We start from the raw sequence: 18,605 nt of genomic DNA, 5'->3' as shown, positions 1-18,605 counted from the left end.
CACACACACACGTGCATACTGTACAGGCATTAATGAGCAAATCAAGTCACCATCTCCTGTGGGCAGACTCTGCGTGCTGAACAAATTATGCGAGACTTGACTTCTGTGTTTCAGAGATTAATCAAGTTATAATCGCCTCATCCTATTAACTACAAACTCTCAAGACGTGTAACACTTGATCTACAGTGGTATATCAGTAGTAGGTACGTCCAACCCCTGGTGGTTTCTTGCTATTCGGTACAGCCAGAACATGTACACTGGCTGAGAGGTGGACTGTAAATAGGATGAAGCAGATGGGTCCTCACCTGTGTCATTTGGAACAGCCATGGAGACCTGCTTTAACAAACTGGGAGATACGATCATTGTTTGGCCCTTTTTTTTTCTCCACAGTCAGTGTGAGATGGATGGTCAGTCTGAGAGGATCCATAACCATTCCACATTACAGTGGATTCATAGGACTTGAATTCGGAACTAAATAGTACTATATTTCACACAATGCCGAGCTTCGTTAAAGCTGTTTAAAAAGTTTGAAACTCTAAGAAGCTCCAGCTGTCCGTCATGTCGTCCCTCTGTGTGTGCGTTGGAGTCGTGTGGTGGTGCTTCAGGTGGTCTGCAGTTCGCTCCAGTGCCCCTGTCTGTCTTTTCCGGATTGGCTGAGCCCACTGGGGCCTGAGACAGTAAAGCTAATACTCCCAGGATGGCCAGCATGAGGCTGTGCACGGAGCACGGCAGCACATTGGTGGAGGGAAGTGAGGAGAATGACAAAACCCAAACTAGCAGTGCATCTCTTCTGTAGCAGAACACGGCTATGTCTGCCTCTGTGATGTCAGCAAAGGGTTCATTTCTACAGAGTTGGTAGTTTGTGGGAGATGGGAAACAAGCAGGGGTAACATTTGATTCAGTTGCTCTATACAATAATAATGACTCTAGTAACAGTGTTGTCATTTAAACACATGCATAAACACACTCCGATATCCTGGTCTAGGTGGTTGCCATTCTCCAGAGGTTGGCTGCATGTACGTGTCATCGGGGCATAGCAGGAATGTTATTATGTCACGGATGACATTCCCCAGGAACAGCCCAACAACCTGCTAATGGTGCAGTGACTGACAGGAAGTGACAAGCAGGATATTCTGGACTCACTCCTCAGTCCCTTCCATCCTCAGTCCCTTCTATCCCCGGTCCCTTCCATCCCCGGTCCCTTCTATCCCCGGTCCCTTCTATCCCCGGTCCCTTCCATTCCCGGTCCCTTCTATCCCCGGTCCCTTCCATTCCCAGTCCCTTCCATCCCCGGTCCCTTCCATCCCCGGTCCCTTCTATCCCCGGTCCCTTCCATCCCCGGTCCCTTCTATCCCCGGTCCCTTCTATCCCCGGTCCCTTCTATCCCCGGTCCCTTCCATCCCCGGTCCCTTCCATCCCCGGTCCCTTCTATCCCCGGTCCCTTCCATTTCCAGTCCCTTCCATCCCCGGTCCCTTCCATCCCCGGTCCCTTCTATCCCCGGTCCCTTCTATCCCCGGTCCCTTCTATCCCCGGTCCCTTCCATCCCCGGTCCCTTCCATCCCCGGTCCCTTCCATTTCCAGTGCCTTCCATTCCCAGTCCCTTCCATCCCCGGTCCCTTCCATTCCCAGTCCCTTCCATCCCCGGTCCCTTCCATTCCCAGTCCCTTCCATCCCCGGTCCCTTCCACACCCAGTCCCTTCTCTATGAAGAGGTGGAGTTTACATATGAAAGATCACAACTTGAACCAGCTTGATTTATTTTAATAGAGGATCATTAACATCATCATCAGGATAAACGCTGTTGTCGGCACTGTTATCTTCCACGGCGCCTCCGCAGTCCAGATTATTGACTGTTGTAGCCTGTCTATGTCAGAGCAGTCTATGAGTCAATGTTTCGGAGAGAGTTCTGTCTCAGTAATCCAAATAATTCTGCCCATGCAACCAGCGCCTGCAGCAGTCAGTGGTCCATAGTGAGAGAGCCTCCAGCTTTGAAGAGCCTAATAATATGAGCCCTTGTTTGGCAACACAGCTGGGGTGTTTGACTTGGCAGGCATGTGTGTGGACAGCCGTCGGCCCGGGGCCACAAGGGCCCCTGAATTGCAGGGGACTATTTTCCCTGTGGCACCCCAGTAAGTCTACACTGAGAGCAGAGCAGAGCACCGTCTAACTGGTACAAAGTTGGCATGGTGCTGGGGTCAGTGAAAGGTCACCCCTTCATTTCTCACAGGCAGAGAGAGAGAGAGAGAGAGAGACGCTTTTGCGTTAGAACCTGATCATCAATAAACACAGTCAGATCCAGTCACAGAATATTCATAAATCATTCATTATTTTCACATACAGTTCATAAAACAAATATGTTTATTCCTCTCTTAAACAAAGCATGCTGGCCTTTTCCATGTTGAGAAAACATCTAGTGTAAATGTGTGGTTTTCTGATGCATCTGTGTTGCCTGTCTGAGGGGATTAGAAGTGTGAAGTTGCTTTGCTCTGTCATTCCAACCACAGCACATGTCAGAGTGTGACATGCTGTCCCTGCAAGCCTATTAAGAATGGGAATTCACTGAGTCCTTTCTTAGGATAATCCAACTGTAAACTCTACATGCATGAGTAGTGAGAAGCCTGGACAAAATTTGTGATTTAAGGAAAGAAAACAGAAAACAATACATGCGGAAAATCACTGCATCTGCAGAAACCTCGTCTGACAAATCTCCTAATGGTGAAAAAAAGATGTTGGGATTAGCATTTGGCTGTTTCCCCCTCAGTGGCCATAGCTGAAGAAACATGAAGTTGCTCCGCCCCGCTCTGCCAGAACAGAAGACTTGGTGGCCATGACACTTTCACTGGGTTACAAGAACCAGGGTTTCTAAAAACAATGTATGTCGATCCCCAAATGTTTTGAGCCCCCAAGCTCATGACGATGTGTAGAATAGCAGAACATTTGTTTTATAACTCTAACCTTTTCTGTCAGCACCACGGCTATATTTGTAGAATAGTCGGACTCCTGCTGGTAGTCATTCTGGAGCTCATAAGGTGTGGGAGGCTCTCAGGAACCTAATAAGCGGTCTTTGGAAATGCACTGTACATACAAACATGGGCAGGGATCCAATCCCTGTGGACTTATATTCCCTTGACATGAAAATCCGTATTTCGAATTTCTGTGTTGAATCTGAGCAGGACTGGCTCCAGGCTTTTGGGACCCTAAGGATGTTTGGTTTGGGGGCATGGCCACCTGCTGCCGGAAATAATTATAATTGGGTTGTAGGTTTTGGGCCCAAGAGCATGTGTCAATCAGAAACAAGACACTGACTGCTACTGAGGTAAATGAGTGAAACAAGCAAGAACAGTGGCTATTTGCACAATTATTAAAATTTAAGATTCTTATTGGGGGTGGATGGGAAAGACAGGAATATTTGAACAAAATTAGACCTAAAATTTTTTTTTATTTAGTGGAAAATGTAATGGCAAAAATGCTGGAGGGAAGGGGTCAAGTAGCAGCTGCTGATTGGACGGCAATACATTCATGCAGCCAACAACTGGATTTAACCGCCTGGGCTTTGTCTGACCTGAGGATGCTTTTCCACTCCTTAATTGGTGTTGGCGATTGCCCACTGAAGCCACTGGAGACAAAGGTTGGACATTCAGATATTTTCGGATATTTTCACCTTTCCTCTGATATCGTCAATTTTTTTCACTTAATGTTTTCAGATCTTCAACCAAGGAAAACTGAGTGGATAACACAGTAATAACACATCATTTGTTTACTTATTGAACATGGACAAATGCATTCAACACCCCTGTGATCATGTGATTACACTCAATGACAGGTTGTCCCACCTTAGATGCAACGACTGCAACTAAACACTTCCTGTAGTTATCAGTGTCTCAACTAAACACTTCCTGTAGTTATCGGTGTCTCAACTAAACACTTTCTGTAGTTATCAGTGTCTCAACTAAACACTTTCTGTAGGTATCAGTCTCACATCCCTGTTAAACATTTTTCCCCACTGTTTCATGAAAAGCATTAACTCAACAATTTGTGTCTCTTTTTTGCACAAACTACTAATTTTCAGTAATGCCACAATATCTTAATTAGGTTTGGGTCTGCCCATTTACTAGGCCATTCCAAAACCTACATGTATTGATAATCAGCCATAATGACAATCATTTGCTTGTGTGTTTTGAATTATTGTCTTCCTGCATGACCCAGGTGCTCTTCTAGTCTCAGCTTGCTGACATTTCTACAATTCTTGGATGCAGTGTTTGGTTAAAAAATGTAAGTTTGCCAAAATGCATATGGTAGCACCTGTAAGTCCAGGAAGAATGTTTTATAGACAGATGACTCAAAAGAGGAGCATTTTGGACAACACAGTAGTTCCTTTTATGTCTTGTGATTTGCTTGATGCCTTTGGACCTTGAAGACTTGCCATCATTGAAGGAACCATAAATTATTGGTCTATCTGAACCAGAGAATTCTAAAGGAATATGTCAGTCTTTGAGCTAAAGCTGAAGCAGACCTTGGAAAAAGATATTGCAAGAGGATAGAGGTTTATGTAAGTCCAGTAGTGCTGGTATTTCTCATAGAAGAGGACACTACATAACTCTTCCTCTGTCAGCTTTCTGAGGGCCACTGGTGCCCAGGTGCATTGACACTGAGGGCATCATGGCCACTCAGGCTGAAAAGACATTTTGGCACTTTTGTGGAGTCCGCGGAGAGACCAGTGCACTCTCGCTTGAAGGCTGAGGCACAATTCACTCTCTGTTAGCTTCTGGATTCACTCTCTGTTAGCTTCTGGTTTGAGTGTGGGTTTGACAGCAACCTAAACTTAGAGAGCAGTGGGAATTAAATGATTCAGCTCAATGCACAGGGGTATGCTCATGCAATAAACACACACACACCATAAATCTTCACATGTCAATGTATTCATAATAACAGTGAGAGATTTACATTCTCCCAGGCAAATGTTTAAGGTGCTACATGAATACATGAGCTCCCACTCAATGCTGCTCTTCAGTAGACCTACACATCGCCACACAACCAATCCCTGCCTTCCCCCTCACAGTCCTGACTGAGGCTGTTCCACCACATAGGGAAAGTAAATCTCTGGGCCCTGAGCCGTGATTCAGTCTAATGCCTGAATGGATGGAGAGGGCTGAGCCTCTGGCAAGGGCTGGATGTGTCACATCAGCCGTTATGTTGGGTCTATCAGCCTGCCAAGGTTCCAGGGCTTACCCCCATCCACCGTCCTGACTGTAGCCCCTCAGCCTGGAGACTAAAGGCCTCCAACAGGTCGGGATGCAAGGCCAGTCATTAGTGGCTTTGGAAACAATTCAAGAAAATGAACACGCAGCGTTGAGAAGGTGTTCGGGGGAAAGTTCAAAATAGACTTACCTGGCTGATTTAAATTGAGTATGTGATTGATTTGTATCTATTATTTGTTATGGTATATGGTATATTATTTAAGAATGGTATATTGGTCCATTACTACATTTTCTAAAAGGCCCAGGTGCACAATTAAAGGGTAATTACATTTAAAAAAAGTATTTGTAAGATGTGTGTTTTATGATGTGAGATAATTAATGGCATGTTCTAAGGATATCATATTTGTTTGTCTATGAATAGCCTCAATGAATAGTTGCATTTTACTCCAGATAAAATACAACTAAGGAAAATGTTAAACAGAAGAAAACTGTCAAGAAAACTGTCTGACAGTTACAGGGGTTGTTAAACCTCTCCAGGGGACTCCCAGCCATCTTGCAATTTTGTTGCAGCCTTGAACTAGCTCACCTGAATCAATTTTGTTGCAGCCTTGAATTAGCTCATCTGAATCAATTTTGTTGCAGCCTTAAACTAGCTCACCTGAATCAATTTTGTTGCAGCCTTGAACTAGCTCATCTGAATCAATTTTGTTGCAGCTTTGAACTAGCTCACCTGAATCAAGCAGCCAAGGGCTTGATAATTTGAGGTGTGCTAGATCTGGAATACATTAAATACATGGAATAGCTGAGGGTCCCCAGGAGAGATTCAAGGACCACGGATCTAACAGACTGCATAGGGCTTCTCTTAAAGTTGTTTATTAATCCGTATTTTACCAGGTATATTTACAGAAACCCTAATGCAGTAGCTTATGTTTTATACTTAATTGTATAAAATTGCAGGTGAGCGGAGAAGAATGTGCGTCATTTAAAATAATAAATTAACAAATAATTGTAGCCTGAGAATTTTTTATGTGTAAAAAGTAGCTTTCATGCCAGAAACTTTTGGAGACCACTGGATTAAGCCTGTTTATAGGGCAGAAGCATGGAGAATGTGCACTGGCTTATACTGGATTACACACCATAGCATCTGACAAGGATGGCTAACCTAACCTAAGACACTAGAGCTGCTCCAGAATACCACGTTTTCCCTATGGTGCAATACATTTGGCCAGGGCTCATTGGGGTTCCTTTTTTAGGTGCACTTAGCTCTTTTTTACAGTATGCTTCCTGTTATTACTCAACACAAACAAGGCCTCGTCTCATCTTCGTTTTCCAGATGCTTGGTCTATGGGACCCTATGCTCATATAAAATCTCTGAGGTGTAACAGAAATTGATGCCTTGAGCATCTTACAGAACTTATTACCTCCACCACTACCACCACCACCTGCCTCCAGATAGGTCTGCACATTCCAGGCAGAGCTCTCAATGCACAACTCTCCTAGGACCCAGTGTTGACTAGGTCTGCCTAATTGTAAATTGTAAAATCACGGTAGCATGATTGGGAAACATCTCAGTCTCGTTGGTCAGGGAATAGGAAAGCAGCAAGTAATCATGTGGCTTTGACAGACAGTATGTGAAATATTTGGGAAACCATTGCTGAGACATTACTGCAGTCTATTCACCAAGAATTCAGTTTTTAACTCCAGATGAAGACGGTATCATTTGACGCCTATAGAGGACTTCAGTTTCCTGTCATTCATGCACAACCAAATGAGTCCATGTGACATTAAGAGGCCCATGCACGTAAGAGTGGCCGTTCCTCAACAGGACCAGTCCTCTGTTAGGTCTCTATCCTTGTCTTTTAATAGGTCTCCATTTTCCTCTCCTCACGAACATCTGAACTAATTATATTCTCTAGGAGGATAGTAAGGAACTAGATTTATTCCACCTTTCTTAGTCAGAGAGGCCCTGGATCCAGAGGAGGAGTGCTCCTCCAAACAGCCCCTTCACACACCCAATTTCCTCCCTGTAGCCCCTTTCTTGGGCTGCGTTAATCAGACTGTTTGAGGGCACGTGGTGTTTAAAGTGCCACCGGGGAAATCTCTCTCGTTACTCCTCACTTCATCTGAAATGAATCCAGGCTGCCTGAAAGAGGATATGATTTTGAGGAGGCAGAGTGGGAGAATGGAGGCATGGTGCGAACTGGGCACTGCTGCAGCCAGTTCCCCTGTGTTCCTGATCTTCATTCCTGACGTACTTAAAACGGTTTACACTGAGACCATTCGAGAACAGTGGAGAGGACTCTGATGGAGCTGTTCGTTAAAGTTAAGAGAAGACAGCAGATTTCTGACTAGCATTCCACTCCACTGAGCCCTGGACAGTTACTGAGCCATGATGAGGATCGTTTAAACAACATACATTTAAGCCCAAAAGTATTCATACCCATGCCAAATTTTGAGCCTTAGTGAATTTTTATTTGACCAATAGGTTTCTTCTGGCTGGAAATGATATAAACAACTGACAAAACACGGTAAGACATTGTGCTGGAGACACAAATTAATAACGTAACTATTTCTGTTTTGTAAAATGTTTATGAAAAATGCCATGTCCAACATTATTCATACCCCTTGGAATTGTTGCAATATTTTTTTTAGAAAATGCAAGTTTCTATACAATTTAAAATGGTCTTGTAATTTCTATCATTGTGTAACGACCACCCCTGCCATCCCCTCTGTCTACCGTTCATCCTCCCCGGAGTACTAGTTATGTTTTGTTGTTATTGCTCTTATTACATTCAGTCCTGTCCTGTGTTATAGTCAAGCTACAAGTCCTCTACCTATCTCTGTGCTATCAGCACCAGAGCACTGTGAACAGGTGTTTCCAGTTGCCTTGTTAGTATGGTATTTAGCCAGTGTTGTTCAAGGACTGTTTGTGGATTATTGTTTCATGTGCCGTTTCTAAGCTTGACAAGTCTTTGTTTTGGACTATTTTCCATTAAATTATTGTTGATTGCACTTGCCTCTGCTTCCTACCTAAGAAACGTTACACATTGGAGGGCATTCTAATCACCTATACATTGAGAACAGCTGAACAGCTGAACATCAGTAGTTATCTAGTCAGTTATTAGTCAACTGCAAGTCATGGCTAAAAACAGAAATAATTACGTTATTCATTTGTGTCTCCAGCACAATGTCTTACCATGTTTTGTCAGTTGTTTATGTCATTTTCAGCCAGAAGAAACGTATTGGTCAAATAGAAATTCACTATGACTCATGGGGGAATTTGGCATGGATATGAATACTTTTGGGCTTAACTGTAGCTTCCCTACCAGGACAAGAACGCTCTGTAGCGTGACCTCTCCTTTACATAATAGGCACATGAACATAACACTTTGTGTCTCGCTAAGTTTTTGTCATTTAAATATTTGACCGTCAGCTTCTGTGATTGTGCGCTATTTTTATCACCGCAAACTGTTGGCCTTTGCCAAAATTGCTCTTGTCTGAGTAATGCTGACACAAGAGAGACAAGGGTAACCTGCTCTTGCTGGGTCAGGGTTCTTGTGAAAGAAATGTTAACATCTTTGACATTTCCCATCACTGTTAACTACCAGCATATTACTGGCAACCTGAATGAAACACACATTTGTCAAGGTATTGCTAATGCATTTTCACTGTCCATGATTTTCTTTATACTGAGTTTCCTTAGAATACATATTTCCATAATGTCAGATACGTCGAAGGCAGTTGATGGATCCTTATCTACCTGGGATTTAAATCATAACATTGCTAGACAGGCAGACAGACAGGCAGACAGACAGGCAGACAGACAGACAGACAGACAGACAGGCAGACAGACAGGCAGACAGACAGGCAGACAGGCAGACACACAGTGTCATTCCTGTTATGGACAGGATATGCAGATGGTCTCTTTGTCAGACTTTTCCTCTTGTCTTCCCTGTAGTCTTTCAGCCAGCCTGTATAGGCGACAGGACAGTAGCTGTGCATGTAGCCATACTGACTGCCAGTCTGAAGCGGACGAGCTCTGGCCTTGACCCACATCAGTGGATACAGAAAATGAATAATAAATACACCAGTGAGCCTTTTTCACATTCCTGTCATCGCTTGTTTGGTGTGTCCCCCCTCTCCCCATGTGCAGAAAGGCCACAGTTGTCAGAAGAGTTTAAGGCTGTTTCTTTTCTATCAACAGGCACAGACAGGGTCCTCTAACATGAACAGTGAATCTGCCAGTGGCTCTAAATGTGGCAGTTGTGTTTTGTTACAGTTTCAATCTCTGACCTGAAACATGCATACCTAGAATGCGTCATCAGAAATATCCTTTACACCCTCTTCCACTTAAATACCGGGCTAATGATCAATGCCTCGGAAAAACAGTGCATTTTCTTTGGTTTTACTGTGTTTAACAAAACACCATACAAACCATAGTAGTCTAATTCTATGGTCACTGTGCATCTGACTCAGCCCACTGGTCCCCGCAGAGGCACTAACTCAGCACAACTCAACCAAGTCCACACTAAATTGCATAAGAGCCCGGGTCGCTTTTTGGCTGTTTTAAGCCTCTGCAGCCTCGATCATGCCTGTCCGATTCCCCCTCAGCCCCCATCCAGCCTGCACCCCATCACACACTGTGTGCCCATACAGCTGAGGCAGTCTGGCCTGCTTTGTGTGATAGCACAGCTTTAATAATAACACAGTTTTGGGATGAGAATTGAATTTCATCCTTGGTCGCCCTGACACTACATGTGTTTCTTTTTAATAAAGAGCAGAGCCACTCGGCCTAAAGGAGATAGCTTTTCTCTTCTCGTCTCTGTAAGCGTAAAAGCTCAGCTGTGCTGGTCGCTCCACCACGTAACCTCATGTTGGAAAGAACATCTGGTGGTTTGATCATGGCAATTTCTCTCTTCTTGATAAGACCGCTCTTGTCCTCCTTCTTTCCACTCCTGCATGCAATCTCCTCTCAGTTCTAGTGCCAAGTCCAGCAGCAGAACACGATGCTTTCTCTTAACAGGAAAGAGCAGGCCAGAACGAAGACTTATGACTGACGGTTAAGACTGATGGTTAAAACCAAACTGATGTAACAGGAGTTTAGTTGGGGTGAGAAGATACAAAGAAATCAATCTAATTCTGTTAACAGGACAACAATCATCACAGAGAGATGTCAGCACTCCGGCAGTAGTGAAAGAATAAAGAACCAACTTCTTTGTCCCTCCATGTTCCTATTGTAATCTGTAAAAAACAAACACAATTTCACAACTGGTGTTTGAGGAATACCATATCAAATCATTCATATATTTTTAGATGAATGCCAACATTGAATAGCATATGGCAGGAGAGGAGTTACCCACAATTTGGGGATCAAACTAGGTTAAGAGACTGCAGAGAGAATGATAGTGTTTGTTTAAATTGTTTTCTCAACCTTCTCCAGGGACCCAATTACAAGTAGAGCAAACGCAGCATATCGTCAGCAGCCAAATGATTTACCTTCCCATACACACAACAAAAAGATTGCTGCTAGCTCTATTCAGAGGTTGTGCTGCAGTCACTATGTTTTATGCATGTGTGGATGGCTGGCTGGGGAATTTATCCATCTCAGATGAAACGTATCATAGAGGGCAGTTGGGGCACAGGCCGGCCCCCCAGGCCCTGAACAGCTCCACAACCCTGGGGTCTGGGCAACTGTGACCTGACCAGAGAGAGAGGCTGGCCACTCCACGGCTTCTGGTTAAAGGCATTAATGAACCCAGGTCTGATTGTTTTCCAGCTTGCTACTCCCTGGGGTTCTGAATTAAAAAAGCTAGCCAACGGCGTGGGCCAGCAATTATGATTCATAAAGAAACACTTTTACGTACAAACCAAAGACTTCCGAAACCTCCCAGGCTGAATCACAGGCACAAATTAATCACTCTCTCGATTCATTTTTTTTTTAAATAGCACTTTCAATTTCTTCTTTTTAATTCATGGTTGCCATTGGATGTATCAATTGTGCGGGTAGGAGAGGAGAGAGGGTTTTTATTAATTGGTTTGATGTGGATTAGATATGAGAGCTGCTCCCACACTCCCCTGCAATCGCATTTCAATTAATAACACTCACTGAGGCGTTGCCTGCAGATGTGGAATAAAGATGATTGGCCTGTCACTCACACTGCAAAGAAGTGTTTGCAATTTGTCACTGGCTTCATCCTCTTTTTCCCTAACCCTCAATTTTGTTCTACTGAAATCTCGCCACATTTTATTCATTTATTTATTTTCCCTGGGATACCCATTGGTTGGGTCAGCACAGAGAGAGAAAAGCACAGATCTGTTAAGAGGTTTCTCTTCACTGAGATGGCATGCAACTTTAAAACTGGTCCAAGTGTGCCACATTTCAAATTACACACCCATTTTCTATTAGGTTGAGTCTCTCTCCTCTCTCGAATAAGCGATAACCTGGAGACCAACCCCCTCCCTTTTTCTATCTCTCCCCATAGTTATTCTCATATGGCGACAGCTATTTATTTCAGAAGTGCAAATAGGAAGCCTCAGAGGATCGATTTTTCTCTCTGCGAGGAGCTTACTTTTTTCTTTTTTTACTTTTTTTTATCCTCCTCCTCGTCTGTTTACTCTGGCACGGTTGCTTTGATGCAACTAGTATCCATTGTGGTTGGGATCTTTGATGCTGAGGAAAGGGCTGCAGAAGGGATGGAGAAAGGATCTCCCAGGGACCAATAAGGCTTTAGTTCAAATATAGGTAGATGGCACCATATTCTGTTAACCACGGGTGGGCAAACTAATGTATGTGTGAGTAAAAAAGTAATAATAGATAATAGTAACATTTGTATGGGTTAGAAATACAATCAACTCAAGAAATATTTGCACCCTCCATGAAATTAAGCAAAGGTGAATGCAAAAATAATAAACAACACAAACAATGAGTCATATTTTGGCTCAAACATTAAGGGGAAGAGGGATAGTTTAATTCCAACACAATTTCTCCCACACGTTTGCCAAGAAGAGCATGCATGGACATATTGCCCCCACACATGGGGAGGAAGATGATAAGAGAGACGAAGAACAATCCAAGGATCATAGTTTAAGCCTTGGAGTCATCAAGTCTCAAAATCTACTGTTAGCTGCCACCTCCATGTCAACAAGCTCTTTAAAAGGGTTTCAAGAAAGAATCCCTTAATATGAACAACCCACAAACTCTGGAATCTGTACTCTGCCAAGCGTTATTGGAACTGCAATTGGAATTGTGTGTTGTGGTCGGATGACATAAATATTACATTTTGGGCATGCACACCATCGCCACATTGAGCAACATAAGCGGATTGCATACAAGGAAAAAAAACTAATATCCACAATAAAATATGATGCTGGTTTATTCATGTTTTGGGGCTGTTTTGCCACTAGTGGTTCAGGAGCTCTTTGAAGTACCAGGATATTAACCCAAAACCTTGTTTCCTCTGCCAGGAGATTGAGACTTGGCCGTGGATGGATCTTTAAAAAAGACAATGACCCCAAACATACATCAAAATCAACACAGAAATGGTTGCAGGACCACAAAATCAGTGTTTTGCAATTACTATATCAGTCTCCGGATATGAATTCATTTGAAAATCTGTGGTCTGAATTGAAGAGGGCAGTCCACAAATGCAAACCTCGACTTTAAAAGAGGCTCAGTGATTTTATTCACTCCAAAGGTTAATATTTATTGTAGGGCTGCCAATCATTTTGATAAACCTATGCAAAATATCATACTACTCCTTGAGATGTTTTGTATTTGAGAAATGTTAGTCTTGAAATAAAAGTAGACAGTTCTCATTTATGTTTGTGCCTAAAGAATGACTAATTGTTTGTGTTTGACCAGTGCTTTCTTATACCCTGCGCAGAGCAGCTATGGTAGTTCACCCAGACCGCAAGGGAGAATCTGATGAGAACCTACCAGGACCTTTTGAGCACAGACCCTGTTCAATGTCTCAGAAGCTAAATGAGCCCGGCCCGAAGAAATGGCTGATGACAAAAAGAAAACGAGTCCAGGTTGGTAGCTAATCCAGACATGTATCTAAAGTTACTCTGTCTGAATATGGACACATGCTCAGGGGACTTGACCTGCCAGTCATTCATATATCATATTACCATGGCTTGAATATTGGTAACACATGGATTTACACAAAACTTACTTTAAAATAAATTTCTCTCCAGCAAGTGGGAAATGTGTATTATTGCAGGAAATTCCCTGTAAAGTTTACAAATGCCATCCATCCATCTTCCGCTTATCCGGGGCCGGGGCCGGGTCGCGGGGGCAGCAGTCTAAGCAGAGATGCCCAGACTTCCCTCTCCCTTGACACTTCCTCTAGCTCTTCCGGGGGGACACAGAGGCGTTCCCAGGCCAGCCGGGAGACATAGTCCCTCCAGCGTGTCCTAGGTCTTCCCCGGGGTCTCCTCCCGGTGGGACGGGCCCGGAACACCTTCCCGGGAAGGCATCCAGGGGGGATCCAGAACAGATGCCCAAGCCACCTCAGCTGACCCATCTCGATGTGGAGGAGCAGCGGCTCTACTCTGAGCTTCTCACCCTATCTTTAAAGGATCACCCAGCCACCCTGCGGAGAAAGCTCATTTCGGCCGCCTGTATCCGGGATCTTGTCCTTTCGGTCATGACCCAAAGCTCATGACCATAGGTGAGAGTAGGGACGTAGATTGACTTCGCCTTACGGCTCAGCTCTTTCTTCACCACGACAGACCGATACATCGACCGCAATACTGCAGAAGATGAACCGATCCGTCTGTCAATCTCCCGTTCCATCCTTCCCTCACTCGTGAACAAAACCCCTAGATACTTAAACTCCTCCACTTGAGGCAGGAACTCTTCACCAACCTGAAGTGGGCAAGCTAACCTTTTCCGACTGAGGACCATGGCCTCGGATTTGGAGGTACTGACTTTCAACCCAACCGCTTCACACTTGGCTGCAAACCGTCCCAGTGCATGCTGAAGGTCCTGGTTTGAAGGGGCCAACACGACAACATCATCCGCAAAGATCAGAGATGAAATTCTGTGGTCCCCAAACCTGACACCCTCCGCCCCCTGGCTGCGCCTAGAAATTCTGTCCATATAAATTAAGAACAGATCCGGAGCACTTTCCAGCACCCCTCCCAGAGACTCCAAGAAGGTCGGGTACTCTGTACTGCCGTTCGGCCCGTAGGCACAAACAACAGTGAGAGACCTATCTCCGACCCGTAGGCGCAGGGAAACGACCCTCTCGTTCACCGGGGTAAACTCAAACACATGGCGGCAGAGCTGGGGGGCTATAAGCAAACCCACACCAGCCCGCCACCTCTCACCATGGGCAACTCCAGAGTGATGAAGAGCCCATCCTCTCTCAAGGGCCCAAGCTGTGCGTAGGTGATCCCGACTACCTCTAATCCGAACCTCTCAACTTCACGCACAATCTCAAGCTCCTTCCCCGCCAGCGAGGTGACATTCCACGTCCCTAGAGCTAGTTTCCGTGTCCAGGGATCGGGTTGTCGAGGTCCCCGCCTTCGAGTGCCCCTCGATCCTCTCCGCACCGACCCCTTATGGTCCCTCCTGCAGGTGGTGAGCCCATGGGAAGGCGGCCCCACGTCGCTCCTTCGGGCTGAGCATGGCCGGACCCCGTGGGGAAAGGCCCGACCACTAGGTGCTCCCATATGAGCCCCAACCCCGGGCCTGGCTCCAGGGTGGGGCCCCGGCTGCGCCATACCGGGAGACGTCACGGTCCTCAAAATGTTTTCCATCATTAAAGGGTTTTTGAACCGCTCTTAGTCTGACCCATCGCCCAGGACCTGTTTGCCTTGGGAGACCCTACCAGGGGCATATAGCCCCAGACAACATAGCTCCTAGGGTCACTCGGATACTCAAACCCCTCCACCACGTTAAGGTGGCAGTTCATGGAGAGGTGTTCAGTTTACAAATGAATTTTCTTTTTCCAAATCTTGCATAGAGACCCTGAAACTTAACACTGCAAAGCCATCTGTTCCTGCAAGCTTATATTCAAAAGTAATATTTAGCATTTTAATGTTACCTACCAAACCACACACTTTGTCATAATGTAATTTTATTAATGTAACTGGGTAATAAGGTGTGATTAATAATAAACAAAAACTGTGAAAATATTTCTTCTACAGTAGCTTTGTTCAAGGTGTTGGTTCACTTGACTGTCTCTGACTGTCGGTGTGAATAGAACATAATGTGCTGAAGAACCGTCTGTAGAAAAGCAGAGTCTTTGTTACTGCAACCTTGGACTGTATATGGCTGTACACAACCAGACCTTGCAGTATGAAAATGTTGTGTAAGAGAGAGAGAGAGAAAGAGAGGGAAAGAGAGAAGGGGAGATAGAGAGGGTTGGGGCACGGGGCGAATGATGATGATGATGATAAGCAACCAAACTATAAAAAAAAAAAAGGGAAACAAATGAATGAATGGCAGATGAAATGGCACAAGTTTTACCAGGAGGTATAGAGGAGTAGAGCAGGAGAAGACCAGGGGATGAGTGTAGTCTGTTGAATGGCGGAAGATGAATCACGGCCAGAGCAGAGCGGTGTTGTGCCGGTTCATTTGGGAGCTGATGTGTCGGGGAGCGGTGGATGGGTGTTAATGAGCACACTACGTGACTCTCTAAAAAGCCTGATGCATCACAGAGTGGCCTTGGGGGGGTGGGGCGGGGGGGGGGGGTCCAGTGCTAAGAGAAGGGGAGACGGGGGCCCTTGTCTGGGGGCAGTGGAGGGAAGGTAATGTGCTATGGGGAGACAGAGGAGAGGGGGCCCTCTAACATGGAGGTTCCCTCTACTGAGTCACAGAGAAAAAAATAACTAATCTGGGACTTCTGCCATCATGAGAACAGAAAGATATTTTTTTCTAGAAATGTATGATGAGATATTCCTTTAATAGCTGTCCTTCCTTGTGGTAATAAAAACATGTCATTGTTTCATTTAACTGTAGATGTACTTTAAACAAGTAGGAAATGCAATCGTGTGATTTTGAAGAGAATAGACAAATACAGGCCATCTGTGAACCGCATCTGGCTTGTTCGCTACAACTGATTGCTGTCACCCAACATTTTGATAGGAACAGGACAAAACCCACAACACACCTTAATCCATTGTAGCTCTCTAGGAGGAATATAAATATCCCATTAAACAAAGAAATGTATATCTTTCCCCCACAACAAAAAGTATCTTTCTTCATCTGTTTATACATCAGGACGTACGGATCTGCTTATATCATAACTGGTCATATTTTGACAGCTCCATAACTGGCCTAACTTACTGAAGTAATTCCAGCCAGCAATGTTAATGTAGAACACACTAATGACCTAGCTGATGGTCCTTTGGTCCACATGTCTGAAAACAACTGGGTTTCTTATAGAACCGCCTACTAACAAATTCTCAGAAAGCGAAGAATAGAAGTGAAATGGCTAGTTCAATCCAATTAAACACAAATGTAGCCGTCATTGCTCGGGAAGCTGGGTGCTTCTGTGTCTGCACATTGACGTTTAAGTTAAGCCCTTCTACAAGCAACAGTATTGAGGATGCAGAGCGGCATGTTGCCTTGGATTAAACAATGTGACTTCATACTGAGAGAAATCAATGCGCTAAATACAATTTATTTGGCTGAAACATGGTGAGAGATGGAAGCTTATTAGGGATGCCAAGAGGTGACATTCTCATTCAATGTGGAGAGCTTAAAGACTATGAACTAACAACACCAGTGATCCACTGCAATATGCCGCTCACCACAACTTCAGCTCGATAGGGCACTGACAATATTCCCTCCTCTCAAACAGAATGTGTTCATTAAAAACATTAATAGTCTAAGGGCCTTTATGAATATATTACACCACTTTTATTATTCATCAATCAATGAAATGTATTTTATAATGACCTTTTTTACATCAGCATTTGTCACAAAGTACTTACACTACAGATTTCCCGCCTAAAACCCAAAGAGCAAACAGTTATCTGTTAATGCACAGGGATTACTCCCCTGAATGACACAAACCTAGGGCCAAACTTAGTGGAGCAGGGCCACAAGGTAATGCCAGTCATTTACTGGTTTTATGGGTTTAAATTAAAAGAGTACATCTTTTAAGACAAAGAAACACTGAAATTGAAAGGGCTTACCTAAGGTCAAATGATACCCGAAATGACACTAGACTGACCCTAGATCCCTGGCACATAGACTATTGCATCACATGCTGGGGACAGACACTGTGCCCCTATCCAAATATACCCCCGAACAGGGCCAACCAGACATCAACAGAAAACTTACCAAGTACCCTGAGACGAGACCCATCCTAAAAATAAAACATGAATTTCTGCAATCCATAGTCAATTTATCCCAATATGTAATTTCATATCCAAAGTGCTAAAATACAGACAATACAGACGTTGTTTCTACTATATATCTGCATTCTTCATTCACCTCAGTTTAAGTTACTATGCCATGTATGGTGATGTCTGTCTCAGCTCCCTTCCTTTACCTGTCCTCTGCTCATCATTGTTTCATGATGAATCTCTGATATGGAAGGTGTTTTTCTTCCTTCCTTCCTTAGCCAATGACAGGCTCTAATCCACATATTTTGTCTCCCTGCATCACTTCTGCTAGATTTCACACAGGTAATTCCTCTGTGCTGCATCTGTCTCTACCCTTCTCTGAGGCAGGGCTCTTCAGTGGTGTTTACGGCGCACCCCGAGTGCTATTACAGCATCACTTTGCATTTAGATAACCGCCACCTCTCCCAGCAAATTGGCCCGCCACGCCAAATGTCTTCGCCTTGTGGTGTGGGGGACGAACAGTTTTGGATTGGGCACACCTGGCTGGCTCAGTTCCCCTGGCCTTAGCAGTCATACCAAACCACAAACACAAACACACACAGACGCATGCACACGCACAGTGGCTGTGGCAGTATCTGGTGAAAAAAAGACAACAGTTGGAAGAACTACAGTGTTGATTAAAGATGATATTGTCGATTAGATTGTACTTCCATTAATTGTGCAATTTTCTCTTGAACCAAAATGTTACTTGAAACACATTAATGATATTGACAATTCTAAAAACAAAACAAATAAAAGAATACTGTATAAAAATAAAAATGCAAGTATATTACAAATACTATCATAGATTTTCATAGATTGCTGAAGATTACTGTAACTTTGGTAATTCATCGGTAGCTTTGAAATCGTACTCATGGATAAAGAGGGTGGGAGTTGGCTCTATAAACAAATACAATCCGCATGGCTTGGGTGGCTGAGCAATTTGGTAAGGGGCAGTTGACACTCACCTACATCATCACACTAAGTTGCAGAGGAACCATCACCAATCTGCATAACTTGAGCACACTATTCTTTTCCTTACTTTTTGCCAGAACTACTCCACCA

Source organism: Esox lucius, chromosome 12, assembly GCF_011004845.1.
Source record: "Esox lucius isolate fEsoLuc1 chromosome 12, fEsoLuc1.pri, whole genome shotgun sequence".
Lineage (NCBI taxonomy): Eukaryota > Metazoa > Chordata > Actinopteri > Esociformes > Esocidae > Esox > Esox lucius.
This window is presented reverse-complemented; position numbering follows the sequence as displayed.